The sequence below is a fragment of the Peromyscus maniculatus genome, chromosome 12 (genome assembly GCF_049852395.1).
Source record: "Peromyscus maniculatus bairdii isolate BWxNUB_F1_BW_parent chromosome 12, HU_Pman_BW_mat_3.1, whole genome shotgun sequence".
NCBI classification, from domain to species: domain Eukaryota; kingdom Metazoa; phylum Chordata; class Mammalia; order Rodentia; family Cricetidae; genus Peromyscus; species Peromyscus maniculatus.
The window spans coordinates 66,944,621-66,970,920 of NC_134863.1; the positions used below are offsets into that span (position 1 = coordinate 66,944,621).

At 36.5% G+C, this 26,300-nt stretch overlaps 1 protein-coding gene across 10 annotated transcripts in view; it reads left to right on the forward strand.

Annotated features, from left to right (window-relative positions):
- The window catches only part of LOC107402019 (uncharacterized), a 474,536-nt gene that overhangs the window by 72,919 nt on the left and 375,317 nt on the right, over positions 1–26,300 (forward strand). Inside the window, exon 3 of one of the 10 annotated variants that reach the window (XM_076549122.1) lies at positions 19,590–19,942. The exons of the other annotated variants lie outside the window; for them this stretch is intronic. The gene's annotated coding sequence lies outside the window, so the exon portion shown is untranslated. The remainder of the gene's footprint in view (positions 1–19,589; positions 19,943–26,300) is intronic. 10 annotated transcript variants of the gene reach the window in all.

Consider the following 26,300-nt stretch of genomic DNA (forward strand, 5'->3'; position numbering starts at 1 on the left):
CTCTACAACAGACTTTACCTTAGAAATCACACTGTAAACTATTTGTGGTGGGATATGAAATATATAATTTTCATATTGAAGACATCAATTTCAAGATTCATAAGTGAAGTCAGATATTAACATTCACAGTGGTTTATATCGTTAGTTAACATGAAATATAAAATTATGTATATTATCCCTGTAGGTATACATTATTCCATGAATAGCTGCATGTTAATGTAAAGCACTATATGAAAACAAGGAAATTACTGAGATACACTTTAATTTCACAGTAATACAGAGAAAATGTACCAGAATGAGGAAAAATAATGTATTTTGAAAAACTACATCCATAAGTTTATTTTTCTTTTAGAATGCAAACATTTTTCCCCACATATAACTTATAACCAGCTCAAGATGTAAAGTGTTTAATGAATTATTACACCCTGTAGCCTGGAGCATGACCACAATGTAAACTGTCAAAGACATATAAACACCAAAGCAGGGCATGTGATTTTGGTTAACACAGTCAGTGAATGCAGGCGATTCTTAATGCTGCTTTTTTACTTGAGCAGTTTTGTTCTTTGGTAAACGTCTTCCTGTGATCGATCCCCGGCCCAGACAGCACTCTTCAGAAGAAGGTTGAGAGCAGCAAAAACGATGTCAGCCTCAGCTTTCGTAGAGCGGTGGGGTTATCAATAATGCATTGGAAGTCTCAGGGACCTTGGACATAAGCACAGCGCAGCTGCCCCGTGTTACAGCGTTTACTGCAACACTCGCGGGTTTGGACAGAAGTGTCACCACAGCTACGTCAGAAACAGTCACTGCTGCAGTCTCAAGAAATATTGGAAGCACAGGGGGAGCTGCAGGGGTTTCTCAGTTGAAGCGTTTCATTGGAGGATGGTATTTAGGCATGAGAATGCATCTATGAAATCGCTTTTTAAGGAAGATTATTTGATACTCATTAATAATCATTTGTCCCCAGAGCTACTCCCTAATACTTGTAACTTTTGTTTTGTTTTCTTGACTGGTTTCTTCACATCGTAACAGCTTGTCTGGCAGCAGGGTTCATCTTCTTCACGAGGGCTTCCTGGTCACGGTGGTGGCTGAGAGCAGTGGAGAGGGGGAATAAGGGAGTGTGGAAATGCAAAGCTGTCTCTTGTTACATTTTATCGATCTCATTCTGGTGTCATTCAATTAAGACAGAAACGTGATGGATAGTCTGCACAGATTCCTGGGCTGCCCTCCATCCCTTGCAGATAAAGCCTTTGTGTTTTATTTTGGGGGAAGGGATCGAGAAAGGGCATGGGCATGAGGGAGGAATCAAAACTGCTATGTGATCTGAATTACAAATCAATGCCTCTGTAAGGATGTTCCAAATGTCAAACATGCCATATTTATCTTTTCGCACACACAGAGTATTTCTGTTGATGTATGGCTGACTAGAATATAAGGTAGGTTTAGTTTTTTTTTATTTGCTTATTTTCTAATAGGCAAGATAATTAAAAACTGAACCACGTTAAAAAAAAAAAAAAAAAGACTTGCTGTTTTTAAAGCTGGTGAAAATGAGGAAATTCCCTTATTTTTTTCTATGGACCGGTGAACTGTCACTGATCTTTTCAGCAAACAGACTTTAGAGGCAGTAACGTGAAAATAATGGCTAGTGTGTTTTTATAACTTATAAATAAACCATTTGATGATTCCTCTTTTAAAAGGTATGCTATCTTGAACAAAATGTTAAAATTCTGATAGGGTGTGTTATGGCGATCCCTGTTGGTGCCATGTTTCTCCTTACCTGCGCATCACCTCTTTTGACTACTGGTGAGATTGACAGGAACCATGCACGTGGGTAGCTATAAATTAGCAACTCATGTAAGCAAAGTGGGTTTTTTAAAGACATTAAAATAATTGCTGTAAACAGATATCATCAAAGCAAGTAATGCTAAGCAAACTCTCTTGGTTCCTCCTAAAATAATACAGTTTAAAATAGCATTGCTGGTTTTCCAATTAAGATTCTGGCTACTGGTAATTAATCCAACTAAAATGCAGTGTTCTTGCTATAAGATTTTAAGCAGGGGCTGTAATGTTAGAATAATGTGTTAACATCCTACTTTTTCTCCATTCTCAGCCTTTGACTTAACCTGCAATTGTTTATCTAAAAATCGATAAACACTATTACTGTTAGAACAATGCAACTAAGCATATGGAAATTCCTGCTCCATGCTTGTCCTATGGCTTTGCATATGGTGGCATCAGACACTCTCTGCTTTATCCTGATCCCCCTTTATGGCTTTGACACTGAGTAATTTGGTCCTGTGTTAATAAGCTTGTGCAGTCATTTGTGAAAGGGATGTATACAAAGAAAAATAATGCATTTGGGACCTACTGCTGTGAGTAAAAGAATTTTCAGATTCACATGCACAGAAGCTAATTTATCAATCTTTATAAGGAAATTTTGGAGAACTCCCTAAAAGTCAGTCCTAAAATTTTGTTTACAGAATAATCTGAGTGTATTTAGGTTTAATCAAAATTTGTCAATGAAGTTTGAACTACCTCATTTGTAATAAATTAAAGGCTGTAGTTTGGGGCCTCAGAAAACATAAATTTCATCATTCAGTTATATGAAGCAGATCACCTAATATTTGTGGCGATATTTCCTCCCTTGACTAACAGTATAACTAAAAATAAGGAATTTTGTTTGCAGTTATCAAAAATTATAATATCATCTGTTTGGTTATCTACTTAAATTACTTAAGTATTCAACCAGTTTGATTCTGACCTCTAAGCATAGCTAGAATTCTACAGGACAGACTTTAACAGATTGACTCAAAATTATGAAAATCAGAGTGCAATGATCTTGACAAATCGTTTATGGGACTGGATACAAAATAGAAAAGAGACCTTCATGCTTTCAACAGTGGCTAAAGAAAATAGTTTTTTTTACTCTCTTGAAATGTAGATATTCACACTTTGACTAATTTCTTCCATGCTAAATTCTTCCTTTTTTTTTTTTTTTTTTTTTTTTTTTGGTTTCCATCCAAAAGGGTTTATAAAGAGAAAAACTCACTATTTAATCCATAACAGGATCTACATTTTGGTGGGATCCAAGTGTTCTAGGAATCTTTTGGAAACGCCCACAAAAGTGTATTTGGTCATTTATTCAAGAGTGATTAAAATCCTTAAGAATTAACTCTCACAAATTCATCTTGATGTGGCATCCCCAATAGAGAAGAGGAAGAGGAAGATTACTTCAGACAAGTGGGCATAAATATATGTTAACTGGTCAAATTCATCTCTTCTCAGTATAGCAGGCAATCTTAAAACACATATTAGTGCTAGGCCCTTACAAATTATAAAATCAATATAAATATTATATATTAATTTTAATGAATGCTTATAGATAATTATCACCCAAAGTTCAAGTCAAGTAAATACTGTTCACTATTTAGTTCATGAAAAGTTTTCTTTAAATGTACTTTACATCATTTTTTACTTTTTTAGTATGTATATTATCACTGTTTCTAAGATAAATAAATCATGGAATTGCTTGATATAGTTCAGTACAAGTAGCTAAATATAACTAAATAAAAATGGGATTTCCAAAGAACAAAACAGTTAAAAAAAATCAAGCATGTCACTTGTAGTTAGAGATATTTGTTCTGGGTTTGTGTTTGTCCATTGTCTGTTGCTATAACAAAATATCTGAGGCTAAAGTATTTATGATAAAAATAGGCATGTTGTGTTCATAGTTTGTGAAGAAGAAAGCTTAAGATCAGGTAGGCCATTTGAGAGGCTTCTCATGGAGGTTTTCTGTCAATATTAATAGCCTGTCATGTTGGTGTAAGCACGTGTGAGGAGGAGAGAGAAGTCTCATGGAAGGAAAGGAAGAAAATGGGCTTCAGAAGCAAGGTTTGATATTTTTGAAGCAATTCATACCATTGAGAACTAAATGAGCTACCAGTATTCGAATATGAAATGTTCTCTGTAAGCTCGTGTGCTCTGACATTTTTTTTTTCAGCTGTGGTCCTTTTTTGGGATGTTAGGAAACCTAAGGAAGTGAGTATAGGGAGAGGAAGTGGATCATTATCAGGGCTGGCCTTGGGTGTTATAACTTACCTTATGTCTTGTATGAACCCTCTGCTTCCCATCTGTCGAGACAAAACAAACCTTGTCAAAGGTTCCCACCACCATGTCTTCCTCAACATGATGGACTGATAATCCCAAAAAGTGTGATCCAGAATAGTTACACCTTAAGTTGCTTCTCTTGGATATTTTGTCACAATCAGTGAGACAAATTAACAAATACATGAAGTCCCTTCAGAGAGGGCTGCCATTTTGTTCTACCTCCACAAAGTCACCTATTAATGCTTCTACAACACTACCACACTGGAGACCAGAATTACGCTCATGGACTTTGGATGGACATATGCACATGGTGTTTCAGCTATGATTAATCCATTTTGTTCCTTTGTTTTGATTTCCTCAAGTCGTAGCTTACCACCTGTATTAGTTTGGTTTCTGATACTATGACAACACACCTGAGCTAGGAGTGAGATTTACTCACCTTAAAATTTTAGAGACCCAAAGTCCAGTATTGGATAGTCCCAGTGGTGAGGCCATTACTGCAGATGACGTTAGGATGGGGACAGCAGTGAAAGCAGAGATGGAAGAGTGAATCCTGCATCCAGGGAGGAGCCCCCCCACACACACTCATCCAGGGAGGAGCTCCCACACACACACTCATCCAGGGAGGACCCACACACACATACACTCATCCAGGGAGGAGCCCCCCACACACACACACACTCATCGAGGGAGGACCCCACACACACACTCATCCAGGGAGGAGCACCCCCACACACTCATCCAGGGAGGAGTCCCCCCCCCACTCATCCAGGGAGGAGCCCCCCCCCACAGTCTCCATGCCACCACCCTTTGATATGTTTCCATCACAGGGAGGAGCAAGCCACCCCCACATGAAACACCTCAGAGTGCACTAACAAGTCAAACTAAACCCAAACCAGAATTTCAAATGCAAAATGAAGTCAGCTTAGATTTTTCTGTCTCATTCTTTCTAGAGATAGCCATGTGTGATTTCACAGGTATATGGCAAAAGTCCCCAAATTGTTATACTGTTTTAGAATCTTTCTGAGTTTTCAAATGCTGATCTCTCCTTTTTTCAATCAGCAAAACTGAGTCAAGGGCTTTCCCTGAGCATTATGTTCAGACTAATGTGGTCTGAGTATACGGAAGATACTCCCTTTTCCCTTGAGTAGCCTACAATGTTCATAAGCAGAAGGGCATAGAAAGAGAACTCAGAATTGAAGTAATTTTAGGTGCTAAAGAAATGAAGTAGAGGATTTGGCACTTCAGGATCAGGCTGCAGAGCAACCAAAGGCAGCATTTTCAAGTTTACATTTTGAGAATAATCCTGAATGAAAGTCAGAGACAAGCAAAACCACAAAGGAAATATCCCAGAGAAGTCACTAATGTTTGTTTTCAACCTCACCGTTCTCTCATTGCGGGTGTGTATTCATTACAAATGACAAACTTGTTTCACCCGGTTAAACATTGCCTTCAGACATCATAGGGCATGCATTGTCCTTTCGTTTTCTGTTGAACCTAAGGACTAGTTTGATGATCAAATCAATTTTGTATTGCCGATTATATGTAGAAGTACTAGAAAACACGAAGGCTATTTTGTATGACATGTTAGTTGAACACAGACGTGGGCAAAGCCTTTCATATTTGCATAACTCTATGGGTCTATCAATTTGCAACGTTTACAGTCATTTCTAGACTGAGGTGTTGTGGACTCAAAGGAAGGTAGGGACTATCAAATGACACAGAAACAATGAGATGCTTCCTGCTTGACCACTCTTAAAACCCTATTCTTCCTTAGTGTCCATCTCACCGAATGGCTGCAGCTTCCGTTGGTGTGTCTCATGTAAAATCTCGGTGTGGTCTTGGATGACCCTCTTCTAACCTTTGCATCTTCCCACTCACCACATCTTACCATTGTGTCCTTTTGGTTTGGTCCTGGCTAACCATTTCCCCTCACCCCAATACTCTCCCATCCCCTTGATCCACCTCGTAATTCTGTTTGCTACTTTTGCAATTCTGATCTAATTTTCTCCTTCCAGAGTTCATCTTCATCTAAGAAGCCTTTTGTATTTTTCATAAGTACAAGCTAGATGGAACCTTTAACAGATTCTCATTAGAACAAACTTCTACTCCTGATGCTTTAGTCTCAAAACTTTAAGATAAAGCTTCAGCCTGTGTTTCGTTTTCATCTCCTGCCCCCTTTTACATATGTCCTCCTCTGCCGACTGTATTAGTTCTGTTTGCATAATACTATGATATAATATGCACCACCACCCAAAGCACCTTGATGAGGAAAGGGTTTATTTGCCTTTCAGGTCCTTAACACAGTTCATCATTGAAGGAAGCCAAAGCAGAAACTCAAGCAGGGCAAGAAACTGGAGGAAGGAACTGAAGCAGACACTATGGAGAGGAATCACTTACTGGATTTTTCCCCCATGGCTCACTCTATTTGTTTTTATGTGCAACCTCAGCATGCCCAACCTGCACAGGGGTGACATGGTCCATAGTGTTCTGGGTCCTCCAATATCAATTGTTAACCACCCAATCCACTTGCTTACAGGCCAGTCTAACAGAATCATTTTCTCAATTGAGGCTACCTGTTTCCAGATGACAGAAAACCAACCAAAACACTGACTTAAAGTAGTGTAGTGTCTGTTTTATGTCAACTTGACACTAGCTAAAGTCATCTGAAAGGAGGGAGCTACAGAGAAAATGCCTCACCTGTAGGTGATGTGTAGGGCATTTTCTTAATTAGTGATTCATTTAGGAGGGCCCAGCCCACTGTGGGTGGTGCTGTCCCTGGGCTGGTGGTCCTGGGTGCTATAAGAAAGCAGGCTGAGTAAGCCTTGAGGAACAAACCAGAAGGACCACGCCTCCATGACCTGTGCTTTTGCTCTTGCCTCCAGGTGGGCCTGTTTGAGTTCTTGTCCTGACTTCCTTTAGTGATAAACAGTAATGTGGAAACATAAGCCAAATAAACCCTTTCTTCCCCCATTTGCTTTTGGTTGCAGTGTTTTATTGCAATAGTAATCCTAACTGAGACAGCAGTTTCTGTAGTGTGCCTTAGTCTTTGCCTTAGCTCTTCATGCTTGTTTTGTGTCACTGTCTGAGACGTCCTTTCTCACTTCTTTATGTGGATTCATTGCCTCTTTTCCCAATAGCACTCATAATTTCAAAGATGTCTTTCACCTTGCACATCCCTAAAAATTATATGAACACTGGGAAGAAATATTTCATAAGTATTTGAGTGAACTTATTAGGAAAATAGAATGTGGTTTGGAAGGCAACATTTGAAGGAGCGAGATTGGCCTATTTCCAGAGAACTTATCATTAGATAGCTGATTTTTTTCCTTTTTAATAATATTTTGGTTAGTTATTTGAGAATTTTTTTCATTACATTTATCCCTTCTCTCAGCTCTACGCAGATTAAACTCTACCTCCCTGCCCTACCAATTTCTTATTCTCTGTTTTAAAAAAATGGAGCTGAATTTGGGTTGACCAAATAATCTTGAGTGCAACCTGTCCCGGATCATGGTTAACCTATTAGAGTCATACCTTTAAAGAAAATTGACTCTCTCTCTCTCCCAACAGCTAGAATTATCAATTACTTTTTACCTAGGGGTGGGACTTCATGTCCTTTTCAACACTTTGCTGTGTGGTTGATATACTGTGCACACCAATAAACTTCTCTGGGGGGTTAGAGAAGAGAGCAGGCACTATATTAAACATAAGTTTAGGCAGTGGTAGAACACGCCTTTAATCCTAACTCAGGAGGCAGAGATCCATATGGATCTCTGTGAGTTCAAAGCCACACTGGAAACAGCCAGGCATAGTGACACATGCCTTTAATCCCAGGAAGTGATGGCAGGAAGCAGAAAGGTATATAAGATGTGAGGACCAGGAATTAGAGCCTTTTTAAGCTTTGAGCTTTTAGCAGCAGTTCAGCTGAGATCCATTCAGATGAGGACTCAGAGGCTTCCAGTCTGAGGAAACAAGATCAGCTGAGAAGTTGGTGAGGTGATGTTAACTGTGGCTTGTTCTGTCTCTCTGATCTTTCGGCATTCACCCCAATATTTGGCTCCGAGTTTATTTTTATTAAAGAGACCTTTTAAGATTCGTGTTACATTGCTAGGATTTTTGTTTGACCTGATCTTGTACAGGTCTTGTTTGTGCTGTCATTATCATTGTGATTTCCTATGTACACAGGCCATGTTGTGTCTAGAGCCCAGGGTTTCCTTGTAACTATTTGCTGCTTCTGCATCTTACACTCTTTCCTCCTCTTTGTCTCAGGTGATCCCTATGCTGGTGTTCTATTTAGGGCTGAGGACTCTTCAATCCCTTATTCTCTGCGTGTTGTTTATTGTCATCTACTGAAAGAAGAGACATTCTGATGAGGTTTGAGAGGTGTTCTAATTATGAGTATGATCATAAGTCATAACTAGTCAAGTTCCTATTGTGAGTTTCTTTCCTGTATATGCATGAAAATAAATTATCATCCTGATTTGTGGAGAGGATGAAAAGTGATGACTACATAAAGATAATGATCCACCAATAGAAGATACTTATTGACTGTACTACCATTACCAATAGTAACAGACATAACCATAATTATCTAATGTCCTGAACTCCATCAATGAAAAAAAATGAAAACACCCACCTTTTGATTTATGATTAAAGACTTCAGATAGAATCTTGAATATCCACCCTTGGGAAATGGAGTAAGTGGCACAACTTAATAGTTTTAACTCATGTAACAGAACAATTAAAAAATAGACAAAAGGGGAAAGTCTTACATTGGAAAAGAAATTGACCTGATAACCAAATGCTGCTTTCTGTTATTTCCTGGGAGAGTATACATGTTAAATTCATGGAAGTATTCCCAATGTTCTTGTGGGGATACACTTAGATAACAATTGCATTCCTATCAACAAAATTGGACCTAAGGAAGCATGCCAAACATTTTAATAGTGCAAGAGTTTTCTATGTAGTATATTAAAGTTCACCAACTAGATGAATCCTTACTTGCTTTGTGTGAAGTATGAAAAGCTTCTTTCTCTTCTACTCAGATGAAGTATCCTTGTGGTTGTGGTTGGATATCTATATCTCCTTGTGTCTCAGTAGTCAGAGCCTGGGCTTTGTATGATTCAGCCTTACTCATCTATATGGCTCATTTCACTTTTACAAAATACCATTTGCAACCATAAGCAGACTCAATACAAGCTGACATACAAGCAACTATATACAGGCAGAGACCCTGAAAATATAAAGACAAAATAGGAGTCTAGATAACATGAACTGTAGGATGGCAAAGCTTAGCTAAGGCTTTCTTCAGCTGATGTCCTTGAATGAAATGCACAATGAAAAACTATATGCTTTCTACAGCTGATGGGAAACACCTTATCTAATGCAGAGACTAATAATTTAGAAAAATTGTTGCTTAATAATGATAGAGTGAGTAAGGGAGAGATGATTAGGAGCTGGGCTTGAACAATGCAATCAGAGTGTCACTTTTTCTGGAATGCTTGGGATCACAAGTATTTTAATTTTTTTATTTTTCTGATCTAGAAAGATGTATATATACATAATGGAATATCTTGTATTTAGACACACATGTGAACATAAATTCACATGCACATCATGTATACAAGCACATCATTTTAAGGTAGCTTTATAAAATATTTGCTGTAGTTTTACATTTAACACACAATTTCATCATGTGGAATTTTCAATTCGTGATATCATATCAGCCCTGAATGTTTTAGATTAAAAAATGAATCTTTTTTAGATGAAAAAAGAACATTTTTCTTTGTAAATACTTTTGTTGTTTGAGAATTTTGTATATGAGTATGATCAAATTAACCCCATAAATACACATCTTGCTTCAAAATTCTCATCTATATCCCCAGGACTTTACTCCCAAATGCATGTTCTCTCTCTCTCTCTTTTAAAACCCACAAAGTCTATTTAGTGCTACCTGTATTCATGGGTGAAGGACCATCTACCAAAGCATGTGTACCTTCCCAAGATTTTGAAACATTTAGATCTTCAAGCTTCTAGACTGGGGTTGTTCAACATACTTTGAAAAACACCAGTCGCATTACTTAGTTCTAATGATGTTTACTGAACATCCACTCCACTGTTGATCTTATAGATTGTAGAAATGCATATGCAACAGTTTTGACCTTTAGAAGAAAGTCCTGAAAGTATAATATTAGCTAATGGATCACTATAACACAGAGTATGGTAAAATAGGAGGCTTATTGCGAAGAAGGGAGTAAAGGGAAGGGGTATCCATGTCAAGTAGATCAGGTGAGATCATTGTGATTGTGTACTGATCCTTGAGAGAAGTGAGTTATCCCTGGGGAGACTTGAGAAGGCACTGCCACTCTGTCTTCTTAAAGTTACATTGTAGCTTTGGCATTGCAGCTGGTGCTTCCATTCATGGCAAAATAACAATGTTTACTGAGGTAGAAACAGCATGGACAAACGCAAGGTTGGAGGAGTTCAGACACTCTTTAAGGAAGCAAAGACAGATAATCCGCTTCAGCAAGATTCCAAAGGTCAGATACAGAGAGAAGGCGGTGGGTTGAGGTGGAGGAGACACAAATGGCAAGAGACATGAAATAAATTAGGCTCTAATGGAGCACATTTGAGTTTCTTATCTCTTTCAAGATAATATGCTGGGAAGCCCCTTTTCGGTTTTAAACACAGTTGGTCTCCTAAGGAAGTATCTGCCTGTGGGCAGGGATAGGTCTGGGCGGGGGGGGGGGGGGGGGGGGGGGGGGGGGGGGAGTGAAGATAGAATTTAGGAGCATGCTCATGGTGGGTCTTAGAAGAACCATAAGGGCTTAGGAATGCAAGGCAAAAGTGAAGATGATGAATGGGAGGAACTTGATTTGAAATTGTTTGGATGAAATAAAAAAGAGAGAGAAAGCCAAGGACTTAAAAAATTAAACCTTTGAAGTATATAGACCTCCTAAAGGACCCACTTTGAGCCCTAGGAACTTAGAAAACAGATTTTCCAAGAGTGTGAGCAAACTGGCTTATAGCATAGGGAAATTTTCATTCAAACTTACGGCCCACTCTTACCTCTTTAAAACCCATAATGATGTCATTAATTTTTACTTTGTCATTGAACTCCAAGGCACTTAGGCAGCTGTGCCCATATGCCTTTTGTATATTATTTTTGCATAATTCAATCATATTTGATTGACATATGGAAATGGAGTTGTGTGTTTTATTAAGGATAAACAACACCCTTTAGAAATGTCCTCATGTTTCTCATCTTTGGTTCTAACTAAGTACGGATTGTCAGTGGAGGGCTTGCACAATGTAGTGACTGTTTACCCTCATGGTCACATGGCTGACCTGTGACTGCAGCCTTGTAACTACTGCTGTACTTGGCAAGAGTCTGGAATAATATACAACACTGTATCAGGAAAATACTAGAGTTTCATTAGAAATATGGTTAGTAGTGACTACATATCACATCTACACCATTTTAAGTCAGAGTCCAAACTCAAGCTATTGTAAGTTGGATCTTGAGTATATAAATTAGAAATTTGCTAACCTTTGGCGGTGGCAGCACTAAGATCACAAATGTCTAAGTTGTATTTTTAAGTTATGAATGGAAATTGAAAAGTATTAGCTCAGTAACTAGGATTCTAGCAATAAGTTTCACTAGAGAATTTACTTTGTAGAGGTATTAATTAAAAGAGATTAACTTCCCGCTCTAAGATCAGAGTAACACTTTTTTTCATTAGTAAGCAGCGTTGCTTATAGATTCTCTTATAGGTGAAACTGAGGAAAGGCCAGAGTATCATTCTAACATAATATATATTATAAGCACATCTAGGACAGATTTTTTATTTTTTGACACATGAACTTTATTCACAAGGTTTTGTTATTTATGTATGTAGTTCTCAAATAGTTACTCCTTTGAAATTCATCAAATCTAACAAATTTCTTTCACTAGCATTCAACACTGCCAATAGAAAATAGTATAATTCCTTAAAAGTCTCTTCAACACACAAAAAAATACATTTTTTTTCTATTCAGACATATGAACAACGACTGACCACGAATAACTTCAGTTTTAAAAGTTAGAGGATATAGCATTGTCAACTAATTTTCTTAAAAGTTAAACATAAATAAAGCAGTCAAGGACAAGGAGCTTTTGATTCACGGTTGTCCATTGGAAACTCTGGCATTCCAGACCAACGTGGACAGGGTGTGAAGGTAGATTCTCTTCTGAACTTTCAAGATGTTTTTCTTTCTTCTCTAAAGACACATGGTGGCCTTGAATACAAAACCCAGAAATAAAGAAAACGTTAAGACCCTGCCAGGGATGCAAATCTAACAAGCACGTTCTAGACTAAGGGTGTTTAAGGAAGGCTTGCCGATTGTGTCAGCAGATAAAGGCACTTGCTGTCCAGAGTGATGACTTGATTTCAGTCTGTGGGGCCCACCACAAAGGAAGACCCACTTCCCACATATTGCCTTCAGACATCAGTGTGTATGACACAGTGGGATGGATATGCACATGCACACGCACACCTACATCATGCACACGTGTGTACACACACACCAAGTGAACAACAAAATCAACCCCCTGAAATTATGACGTGAGGTTTTTTAGTGTGCTCACATGTGTGGCAACATGAAAGTAACTCCCATCTCTCTTTTGTGTTTAGATTCTCATACTTTGTTATGCCCTTTCTGCATTTTAGGTGTTATATTATTAGCTCACACTAATGCTTATTCTAACATGACTGTTTCCTAGCCATCTTCTTGTCATACATCAATATTAGAGGCTTATTTTTTATCTATCTCTGATTTCTCTGAGTAATCTCATTGGGGATTAGAGCATAGTTTGAGCAAGTCAGTCTGTGAGTATAGTACCTACTCAGTGTGAGCAAGTATTGGGGAGCTGAGTCAGAAGATACAGGGGTATAAATGGAGGATGGTTTATAGGAAAGTTCTATTGAATGATGTTAGAAACTCAGTTCTGGAAGTTGTTAGGGAAAGAGATTCCAAGAGTCTTCTAGGCACACAGCAGGCATCTGAAAGCTCTGATATTAACTATTACTCACATACACAAGAAACAAAGAGCTAAAAGACACACTTTCAGTCATAGCCATTTGGAGTGGCAAAGAGGATGTGGGAATAACTTCTTAGAATATATCTGACTTATATGCTATGCTTAAAAAAACTCAGTCAAGTTTTTATAAGAGAGAGGATTTCCTTAACAATAGTTGGAGCAAAGTCATTTGTGATGAGTGACTAATAGTAGCCTCAAGGTATTTTGAAGAAATGATAGAATTTTACATTATGAGCTATATTTTGTTGCACAGATAACTCACCAAACTCTCAATTTTCAGGAGAGTCTTTTCCATGGAAAAATCAAAGAGATTGATCTACAAGTGTATTATCCCTCTTATCTGAAAGGGATGGACTGCGTGTTTAATAACAAATATATTTTTTTGTATTGAATCTGGGAGAACTTTCAGTTTTAAATGTCTTGAACATATTTGCAACATGTTAGAGAAAACTTAACCTGTAATGGCAATTGAAATAACTGATGTGAAAATAAGAAAATATCTTCACTTATAAAATAAACGTGTGGGATGATGGGGGAAGCTGGTCCAAGGGAAATAGTATCAGGATGAACATGCTCATGGACATTGTCTTAATACATGGTAACTCTAGTTAATCATAAGGTTTTATAGGCTTTAAAACTGCTGAGGAGCAGCATGTTGAATGTTGTTACCATAGGAAATGAGAAGTGCACAGGGCAATGAATATATTAATTAGCTTTATTTAGTCACTGAGTACTGTATTCCCATATTAAAACATCACTTAGTATACCATATATATGGCATACATGGGTTATACATATATATATAACATATATACACATATATCATCCCATATAACTTATACATATATATAAAACATATGCCATATATGTGGTATACAGAGTGATTATACCTCTCTATAAATATATAAAGTGATTGTTACATATACATGATTTGTTATAGATTTTGTTAGTTATAACTCCTTCACAAATCTGGAAGAAAATAGCAAAAGGGTTTTAAATTATTATTATTGTTGGTGTATCATGGTTTTTCCTGTGCTTTCAAATAAGTTACATGTGAAGATGATGTTATTTTTGATATTTAAGAATAATTGGAGATGCTGCTGCTGTTATGTGTAAATGAAAGGAGTCATGGGGTGTATTCCCTTTGTTTGCTGAAATGATTTACACATAAAGCTCACAGAAGCAACAATATTCATAATTTTGAGGCAAGAACTGATTAATCAGAATAAAGTCATTTTTGGATAGGTGATATGAAGTGGAACTTGCAATAAGATTTCCTTTGCTAATTTTAAGGTAGAATTTTTGGTATGTGTCAACATTCCTTTGATAAATTTTAATGAATATAAAATCATATTCTCCTCATGTTATAGTGAATACAGAAAGAAAAATTCCTTCATAGGTTCTTATTGTTTAAAAGGCATGATTCTTTTTTTAGTGAGAATTCAATGCTAAATCAAGTTTTTGTTAGATCTGATATTTTATGTTATTTTAGGCATGTTTTCTTGAAGTGACCGTGCATACTAATTAGAAAGAAAATAATTTATTGGGAGCTGTATGAAGTACAGCCCTGCAAATGGTATGAGCTTTTCCCAAGGATCCATATTGTCCTTGGACTTGGCTGTTGTATTATGCTTTAAATGGAATTGATTGTGTGGTTGTAATGAAAGTAACAGATTGATTTCTATCCAGTCTCACAAAGAGTAAATAGAGAAGCGTCCCTGTCTTGACCTACATTCATAACCAATGTGATTTGCTGGATTTAAACCCAAATCTTATGAGAGATAAAATGCAAATATAATGAGGCTGCTCTCAGAGTTTAAATTTTTTAAATAGTCCTCACTGATTTCTCAGGTTCTATGTGTTGTGTTAATTAGATCATAGTCACCTAAGAAATACTTCTTTCTTTAAAGCTTTTGCATAATTTCTCATGAAAGGAGCATTCCTAAACTCATGCCTTTATGTTTATTCTACGATATTAGAATGGATTATGAAACAGTAGTGTATTTTTTCAACATCCTAAAGTTTGAATGATATTTTAGTGATTCAAGCCAATGAAGTTGTTTTAACTTAGGATTTATTGACTTTATTTAGAATTAACATAAAATATTTTTGTTGGTGAAGTATACTGTGAAATACTAGGAAAGACACAACATTACTACATTTTACTAGCACATCGTAGTTACGATTTTTGTGAAGCAATGTTTCTACTGAATTGAATTATCTTGACTAAGAAATGGAATGTTTGCAACAACAAGCCCAGTGTTTCTTTCATCTTCTTCTGATAATTTAGAAGATAAACACATATAAGTATTACAGTTATACATTTATTTTTTAATTCTAGCAGTCAGGACTGTGAAAGCCTGGCTCCTATTTATCCTTTTATAGTAAGGAAACAAAACAAAGAGTTTTGAATTTGATAACTTCATTTTGTTATGAATGAAGAAATGAAAGAAGAAGAAAAAAAACTCAGAAAACACAACAAAAAACCACCCAACAATTCATCTGGAAGGAGCAGTTCTTTCACACATTCTGTGACTCTTTTGGATTTGTTTTATGTTTGGGTAAAACACTTTAGTATAATGATGCCTAAATGAGACAAAACAAAACAAAATAAAAACAAGATGAAACACAGAAAAGTTAGAAATGACAAAAAGAAGAAACAAAACAAAAAACCAACTAACACATTTGACTCCTGGTGTTTCCGAGTTGCAGCTCCAAGTGCTATTCTTCCCAACCCACTCGATTACCCTGCAGGTTGTGGCAGACAATTCCTAGGCAAAGCTTAGACATGGAGCCTGCATGCTTCTTGACTCCATTTTAAACCTTTTGTTCACACCAGGGTGGCATTTTTTCACACCGCATGTGGCAATTTTGACTCCTATCCAACTTGTCTTGCAAAATCAAAGTCTGTGATTTTTTTTTTACACCCACAAGGCGCTTCCTGAGCTGTGGCTGAGAGTGAGTCCTTCCTTAGCGATTGGTGCAGAAGTTTAGAGCAAAAATGTGTTTGGAGAGAGAGGCAGAAGACAGCAGTATGAGAAGTGTTCTGCCTCTCAACACTGCAAATACATGTTTGGATAGAATAGATGCTAACTGCAAACATCACATGTGGGGAAAAATACAGTGAGCTCTATGCTTATTAATTTAGCATTATGCTGAATGGTTGGGATAATGAAAGAAAACACTAAGGTGAAATAAATTTCAGGATGCATAACGCTATTTTTAAAAGTTGCCATAAAACAAGAATATCTTCAGGTCCATACTGTTTTGTTTGTCTCCACATCTCAAAATACTCACTAGGGCAAGAGGATGTTACTTTTATTGTGGTCATTGAACATGCTGTGTTTGATACTCTCTCCAGCCAGGAGTAAAATGAGGCATTCTTATAAAAATGTAGACTATGAGCCACATAACTGAAATAATTGCTCTTACTTCCTCTTCCTTAAAGTATTTTCTGTCTTTCTTATTTGTTGTCTTAAAAAATTTGCCTCATTCATTTATATTTTCTAATGGCAAATTACAAGATTATATCTAAGAAATGATATAAAACACACTCATCAGGGAGGAATAGAGGAAACAATATTTTACCAAATTCAAAGGTTTGTATCGTGGTTTTTCCCATATTTCTAGGAAGGACGGGAAGGAACAAAAATCTCTGAAGGCAATTTGATATCACAGATAATAATGGTAGTAAATCTATATGTATGCTTTCCTTGGATATTTTTACCCTGTTATCTTTTATTTATATTAATAAGAACACTTAAAATGACACATTAAAAACATTCCCTCAACATACATATTAATTCATTATCTGTGTAAGGATGCCAGGGGAAGATTGTTATTTTAGTCAACAAATTGATGATAATTATATGATTTCTCAGGTTTTCTGCAGAAATACAGTGATCGTGTGTTTGAATTATAAGTGACACATCGTAAAGAAACTGGAAAATCTGTTATTAGAAGGAATAATAAATACATGTAAAGTACCAAATATTAAGATCAAAGAGGCTAATTGCTTATTGTTTTTATGTAATAATTTATACTAATTTTTTAGCTAAAAAGCTAGCATAAAGGAATAAAACCATTTTAGTTAATGTGAGCTGCATGTTTTATATATCAAAATAACACACTATTGTAAGGAAAAAAAATATATAGCAGACGTATCTGAGGACTATGGATTTTGTGCCTTCTTCCAGAGAACATGTAAGTTAATTCACTGCATTTGAATTATTTACTGCAGTGTTTAAAATAAGAAATGTATCTAGTAAATTGCAAAAGACTCAATTAAGAAGTTGTGTGCACACACTCACACTCATACACACACACACACACACACACACACACACACACACACACACACACATTTTATAGGTAACCGTATAACAAGAAACGGTAGATAAGAACTCAGTAGGAAGGAGAGCAGCCTGCTGTAAGTTCTGAGGCAGTGGATGGACTAGCAGACAGGACTGCCTAGCTTTCCTTTAACACAGGGTCATTACTTCAGTTCAACTTAGAAAAAGTATTATAAAATACAAAACATACAATTCCCAGGAATAGGTACACCTAGCTGGTTAATATAAGAAGAAGACCAACTACTCAAATATTAATTGCAGTGGGTTTTATAGTCTGAGATTTTCTTATGGTGCCTGAATATTTACCAGGTAGAGCTTTTGCCCCTCAGTTAATTTAACAACTGACCATGGTACAAATAGAAAGGAAGAATCTTTGCATTTAGATATAAAAATTTCAAGGATCAAATAAAAGTCTTTTCCTTAGAAATGAAACAAAGAAGCAACAAAAAGGAAAATATCTGCACAAACACATGCCCATGGGACTGAAGTCTGATATTAAACCCTTACAGAATGCTAATCAGAATCTAAAATAAAAGCAAAACAAACAAACAAAAAGCAAACCATTTGTCCCCAAGAATCTGAAAGAGAGAAAAAAATTATTTAAGGCATAAGAAGTGTATGAAATAAAAGGTACCTACTTTTGCAGCAAAAACGTGTGTTGAAAAAATATGAGTTGCATGTGCGTGCCAAAGAATCTAGAAATCCATCTAACTCGTTTTCTTCACCGTGACAGGGAAGGAACACCTTTAGTTGCTTCTAAGTTTCTTCCTCTCTGCCTATTCCTTCTGTTTCCTCAGACCCTCTCCTGGCCAGTGTCTCTTCTATGTTAGGAGAAACAGAATACGATCCCCAGACAGACACACAAAATAAACACTCCAGAGCCAAAGAGAGATAGACCTGCTTCTTTTTTTCCCCCTGGTTTCTTGGGTTTTTTTGTTTTTGTTTTATAGATGTTGTTTTTTGTTTTTTAAATCAGCTCCTACATTCTGCCACAAAATTCAGCTTGTAAGTAATCCTGTGTTCCTTAAAGCTAGATGAAAAGACTACTCATTGAGAATTATATTTCATCCGTCACAATAACCTTCTTTATCCTGCCGTGGACCTCCCCTTTGCCTGTGGCAATTAGAGAAAATAGGTATGCCTTTAAGTATGAACTACTGGTTTCTTCAAATCAAACCAAACTGCTCCTGATGACACACGCACACAATGCTTCCTAATCACCATACTGGAGAGATGCATCTGAGACATCCTGAACTTGCAAGTTTCATAAAGACACAGTGAAACAGCGCCTTTGAGAATGAGCAGGTTGCATAGTCTCATCAGCCATTAACATCAGCTGTTGATGAACAGCAATAAATTTCAGTCATGTTAAAAAATGAAATGCAAAGACTTTTTTCATGTTTTGTGCTTTCTAGTTAAATCATGCCATGAGACAGACATTATAAATATATTTATTCAGTATGCTAAATCATAGTGATTTTATGTGCCTCTCCTAAGCACAATGACGTTATATGCTTTTAAGTGTATTTCAGTGCTTCCAAATAATACTTTTACTGATTTTCAAAGGGGGAGAAAACAAAGAAAACAAATTCCTTTCAAATACAGTTTATCAAACAACACTGTTCAACTTAAAAATCAATGTGATTATCCGGTTTACTTACTCTTATAAATCACTGAAATCACCTTGAGAGGCTCAAGTCCACCTTTCTGGATTTGAGCCTGTTAAGTAATACACAGCGTCAAATCGCCCCCTTAAAAGGGTAACTCAGATGTGCGGCTTTATAGGGTGTAGTAAAAGTTAGACCACCTCTACCTACAAAGCTACAAAAAGACCTTAAGACAGCTACAAAGGAAAACAAACAGATGACGGAAAAAAAAAAAAGTTCCGTTTTGACACCAAAACAAAATCCCTGCTGGTAAAGTATCGCAAGCAGTCACCAAAACAGCTGGATAAAGGCTTACAAATAATTTAAGCGAACACAAAATTCATCAAGTCTGAAGAAAGGAAAAAAAAAAATTCTTGAGAGTAAAATGAAAAACCTTTTGGCCCACAGCGCAGGTTGGACACAAAAGTGCTGGCTAAGCTATCTACTTCACACATGCAACGACAGAAGGTTCGATATTCATTCGATCGATGAGCAAAAAGGCACAATGGCAAAATCAGACAGACTTCTTTTCAAATACGGATCTCCAATGTCCCCCTCCAGTCTGCAGAGGCACGGCTGGTGGTGTGGCTCAGACAGAGCCAGGGTTACATCAAGGCTGCTCTCTGGACCGTGCAAACAGTCTAGACCAATGACCTGCAGCATCATGCCCTTTGAAGAAGAGGCAAGTTCGGTCATGATGAAGAAGAATCTCGAGGCGTACCCCCTTTTAACAATAGGGAGCAGCTCGAGGCTGCAAAGAGGTAAGCAGGGTAAGAAGAAAACAGCATCTGCTTCCATGGTTACAGGCCAGCTATGAGAACCTTGCTTTTCAAGGGAGTCTGTTCTCAGGCTCCCTCGTGGGGTATGCGGTGCATTATAAGCGAAGGCAGGTTCAGCTGAAATCGCAGAGTTATTTCAGAGTAAAATGATACGGAGCACATGGCTGGCAGGGAGAAAAAAAAACAAGTCACATGACTTAAGAACAAGACTTGGTCTGTTTTGCAATAGAATTTTTTTTTTCTTATACCAGTTTAGATTAAAAGAGTGAATTTGTATAAAACAAACAACGATGATAAACATGCTCTTAATGTCTTTAGTTTTTATGTGAACAAAGGTCAAGGGTCAAGACATTCTTCTCCCGGGGGCAGGACCAGGAAGCCTATTGTTAGTGTAGCTTTATGATGTATATTATTGTAAAAAGATTTCCTTTTTGCCAAACTGTAACCTGGATATGTATTTTTCTGAAAGTCTCTCTGACTTCATTTTCTCTGTTGCTGTAACCAATATTTCCCCGTTTTATGTTCATTTCTGTGGCTATTTCCCATTAGAAAACCTAGGAGGCTCCGGGAGAAACTTCCTCAGTACAGTGTTAGTGTTTTAAGAAGGTGCAAGGATTCTCCGGTCTTTACAAATGCGCTTGCAGAGAATTTAAATGCGGAGCAAACCCACAGCCTTGGCCAATTGTTCTGTTCTCTTTGTATTTCACTCCCAGCTTGCCTCAGTCGTCCTGTGAGTGCAGATGTAAAGTTTCCCTTTCTGTGGAATAGTCGACTAGCTACTGTTTGGACCTAATGATAGCCCAGCAGCTATGGACAAACATCTGACAAATATGAAATGTGGTGCATTCTGTATCATTAGCAAGATCCCGAGTAACCACATTAAAACACAGACATACGCATACTAACACAGAAAACAATCTTACTGCCACCTATCACAGTGCAATGTTGAAAGAGACCAGACAGTTATTTTGCACTTACATGTTTACAGATGTTTCATGCTATCTACCCTTTGAGCAATGTTTGCACACGTAGCATAAAAGTGGGGGAATGGGGAAGGAAACAGTGGTCCAAATGACAATGCACAAGGCATCTTCAGATTAATTTTGTAGAAGAGCATTTTATATTGAGTATGCCAGAGGAAATCGTGTCCTTCTTTGAAAACAGGTTCTCAACATCTGAGGTGGTAAATGGCTAAGAAATACAAACACCTTACTGTCGAAAGCTGTGTATTTTCCTGTAAAGGAGCACCACGTGGAATAGAATTTAAAAATTCATTTTCAAAATGCCTCCTCCAAAGGAACATGTTTTGAAGCTTCACAAAACCAACTGTTTGCGAACGTGGTTGTGACCATTCTGTTCTTTTCATTGAGAAGTCAGAAAACTGTTTTCTGGTGTGCTTCCCTATTGTGTGTCTTGTTTTGAGCTAGATGGACATGAGTTCATAAATATATGCATGCTTGAAGCTTTCTGTAAATATGTTGAAGTTCATCGTGTTTTACTTTACTTTGCTTATTTGTTTGCTTTTATATTAAGAGAAACATCTGGGGTATGAAATGAACCTTTGAAATATTGCTATTTTAGTATAGTAATCATCCACATATTAGTATAAGCAGCGAAAGAACATACTACATTGATGCAGCCACATTGCAGTTTATATAACAGAAAAAAATGTTAAAATAATTCAACATCAGAGAAACTCTGAAGTGCCAACTGATCATACTTCCTGCCAAAGGTCAAGTATTTTGTAATTGGAAAACTTACCTGTCAATTATCCAGAGGAAAGCTGAGCAAGCCCAAATACACCAAGGCTTGCACATTGAATTAAAATCTGTGAGCTGTGGTTAAAGGAAAAAGACTATTCCAGAGTGTCTGGTGTGAGGTTAATAACTGGATTCTCTTCTATCCATCATGTTAACCTTCAGCCTACTCTTGCCCTTTTATTTTCAAAACTTTATTTCACTTTATGAAAACATATGTAAACATAAACTTAAGAAATATGGCTATCCAGAAACACTTGGAAACATTCTCAGAGTCAAACTATCAGCTTATAAATTAGTCACTTGTTATATTAATATATACATGAGGATATTTAATATTGAATAGTTAGGGACAATAATAGGTTTTTTCCATAAAAATTCTCTTATCTGAGGTACCAAATGGATAATTAGTACCAATATTGTATGTAATGATCAACAAATACCGCACTCATATCACAAGTTATGCTGGCTGGAAATATTTCTTTAAATTCAACTTTAGAGTAATTATTATGATACCTCCATCACAATATTTTTTAAAAAAATGAATCTTGTACCATGTAATACTTATCCATAAAATTAAGACATCAAACCTTCCTGTTGCCTCAATGTGTGATAATGTCTTCAATATAGCATGTGCTCAATAAGGATCTCCTACAAGAGATAGGGCAGAATCATCCACATTTGAATGCACATTATTTTCAACTTCTAATGACTTCTCTATACAAGTGAATACTATTTTATCAACAATATGTGATTACTAGATGCCTACTATGCATTCCTAATTGAAGGGTATGATTACAGCCTTCTTAAACACGGCCCTGAAATATTATTCTAATGTCATTAGTGGATATTATAAGGGGGAAAGGAATAAAATAAATGTAAGGTGGTAATGCAAACCACATACATAGTTTTCATGTATTAAAATAGATTTGCGGTACATGGTTTTTATGAAATTTAACATATCAATGTGCAGAGTACATCCTTAAGAAGGACATGTAGCTGGTAAACATTTTACCAAATGATTTAATCAACTGTTTATGAGATGATTAACCTAATTTCATGATCAGCTGAAGTTGACTTACAGTAGCTAGAAGTACCAATTTATGTCTTCTGACACTTCATTTTCACTGACAGAATTTTCTTTAGCTTGAGACCAGCTGAAACAGAAACATCTCTGACAGAAACACTGGTGCTAAGAGAGCATGGGTTTGGCTTCTTGTCTTTCTTGGAAAATGGTCGTTTTACCACCCCCCTGCAGCCTGGTTTCATCTCTGCTTCTCTCTCTATAGGTTAGTCACGACCACAATGATACAAGGAAGTTCAAACTCCCTGAAGTTCAAAACTACTGAAACTAATAGTAAACACTAGACAGAGAAGATTGACAGACACTGGACAGTAACTTTTCTTTCAATGTCTAGCTATTGTATCAGAAAGTTATGTTGTTGTATTTTTATTTATTTGGATAGATAAACATTTGTGTTTATCCTTATATACTACTCCTATCAAAACAGTAATATAATGGCCAGGTGTGCTGGCACATGCCTACATTTACTTCAGTCAGAGGATAAGGTAGAAGAGCTGAAAGCCTGAGGCTAATATGGATGTAGTGAGACTGTTTCAATAAACATAGAGAGAAAACAGTTATGTCCTCCAATATTCAAATGTCACATCAGAGCTAAGTGATGCCTTAATGACAAGATTTTAAAAACAAACAGACATCTTTTAAAGGTGTTGGTAGCCCACCCTTGACTCATTAGCTTTTGTCTTAGGAAGTTGACATGAGGAATCTCTTAAAGCAGTGTATGATTATATAACATATCACTTAATTTTAGGAATTTTACCACAAGCATTGACGTCATTTATACATTGAGTTAGATTACTTAGAGGTAAGCAAAGTTATAAAAAAAACCCATGAATTATGAAGCTTCTCTTTACCATTTGACAGATAAACCATTCTATTACCAACTGATTTTTACACAGTAATTGACTGAGGAGAGGTTAGATGTCCACCTCTAAAAGGTGGGTGTCTGAAAAAGGTTAGATGTCTGGAAAGCCAATAAATAACCCACAATCCTGGATGGATTCAGTCCTCAAGTTAGAGCCATGTGTTCTTGATGACAGGTTTTGAAAGGTATCTGGGACTCTGCTTTGAACAACACAGGGTGACATTCATAGGACAGTTCTGATTTACGTTGTCAAAGCACACACCCTAAACACCAAGCACTTCTTGTTCGTATGCCACACAAATGTGGTTAAATAATCCGTCTATGTTGATTCATATATTGGACTGGTCATTGGAAATTAAAACTTACCTAACACATGCTCTTGAATTTGATATAATCCACAATATGATGTGTTGGCTCTAGCTTTTGTATTCTACCACTGGAGAAAAATCAACTGAATAGAATTCTTCTTAATTGAAATCAATATACATATTGATATTAGGAGTTCCCAGAATTATCTATGTTTACTCTTAGTTCCTAGAATTATCTATGTATAATCCCACAGACTTTCTGCAGTCTACACTTACTGCTTCATAGGTGTTGATCCATCACAGAAAGATCATAATCACAAATGTGATGAGGAACAGGAGAGTTGAGGAGACAAGGCTAAGATCTCATGAGGCCTTAAATAAAAAGTAAGTGAATGATAAATTATAGAAATTAATTGTTTCTAATCATGTTTATGAGCACAGGGGGGAAAGGTTCATAAAGTAGAAATTCTCAAAGGACACCTCCCATTCATCATAAGGCAAATATGAATTCTAAACACAGTGGTAATTGGTACAATGGTTAAGTTTAGATGCTATGGTGTCATGTCTATATGTGGGAATTTAAACAGGTGTTTGTTGTAGTTTGAAAAACTCAAGTGAACATATTAATATGATGCTATGGAAACTCTGCAGCCAATATAAACTCATGAAAGGCTTTATGTTAAAATCTATACTACAAAAGCTGTGCGATTTTAGAACTGGAAGTCATCTTCTCCATGCTGTAAAATTTAGTACTCTTCCATTCAGAAAGTATTTCCCAAGTTTGAAAGCAAACATGAAAGGTTTTCAAATGATGTTTTTAATACCAAGCATTGGATGAGCATACTTTAGATATTTTTATGTACAGTGTGAATTTATAAGCCTTATTACTGTCCAATTAGGTAGAATAGTTTTAGACAGAATTTTAGACAGAATTGTTTCCTTCTTATTTATATGCATATTTACTCTCATGTTTACATTTTTACTGAGATAGAAAAAAATGATAAATAGGTGGGAATATGAGAAATCTTAAAACATATACAGAAATTCTTATACTGGAAAGCTATAATAAGTATGAAACTCAACTCTGAACTTCCAACTACTCTTCAAAAATGTCCAGTCTTTTTAAAAAATTTTTAAAAGAAATTCCTCTTTCCCCATGGCAGGAGAATGAAACCCCAATCCTCATCTTATCCACTGTTTTATGTAGGAATGAGACAGGTTGGTGATTATTAAAAACTGTGTTTAGGTTCCATGTATTCTGCTTTCTAGTACTTGTAATTTTTTAATTAATGAGATAAGATCAAAAGGCTATTTCTCTTAATCGGCACAACATAACTTTCCTATTTTTGCTGAGCTTTAACCCCATTCCACTCAGCTATTCTGCATGCCCACATTTGTATGTAGACCCCATACCATTAGCACATGGTAAAGTGAGCATTTCTCAATGACTTCATTTTACTGACGGAATACAACTGTTTTGTCTTCTATATCCCTCTGTGTTTCCTATGGGATACACTTTTCTCCACAGCTAAATGATTAAATGCATAGCCCTTAATTCTCACTACACTGCTCAATATTGTTTTAATAAAAGAAGCTCATTTCTCTGAATATTTTCCCTTGAAGGACCATTTCTTTTTTTTTTTTCTTTTTTTTCCAGAGCTGAGGACTGAACCCAGGGCCTTGTGCTTGCTAGGCAAGCGCTCTCTCTACCACTGAGCTAAATCCCCAACCCTTGAAGGACCATTTCATGTACTAAAATCTATTCCTTTATAACACATATTTGTCATGTATACTTTACATAAATCATAGTCTCATTTAGTGATGCTGAGGATTTTTTATAAAACATTATTTGAATTATAGCAATTATAATTATGTAACATGAGTGTTATTTATAAGAATACTTTAGATAAGTATAACGTTTCTATAGATGGTCTCTCTATTCCTTTAAATACCCTTGTGTGTGTTATAGTGTGTGTAGATATAGTTGACATGGTGTATTTATGTAAAGGCAGGTAGATTCATGTCTAGTTTCATATCAGCGAAACAGTTAACTGTAATTCCTCAACTAGGAAGAGCTGAACTTGGGATGTATCTCAGTGATAGAAAGCTTGCCAGCATATGTGAGACCCTAAGTTGGATCCCCGACTTTGAAAAGGACGGAAAAATACTTCAATCTATAAATACTGTTAGTATCCAAAATTGTACTGAATTTTCAGGAGTGGAGTCTGAGATTCTGTAGTTTTAACAAACCCAGAGGAGGAAATGGCTCTGGCATACTGTGGACAGAACTAGTATGCCAAGGAACAAGATGTGACCTGACCCCTGACTC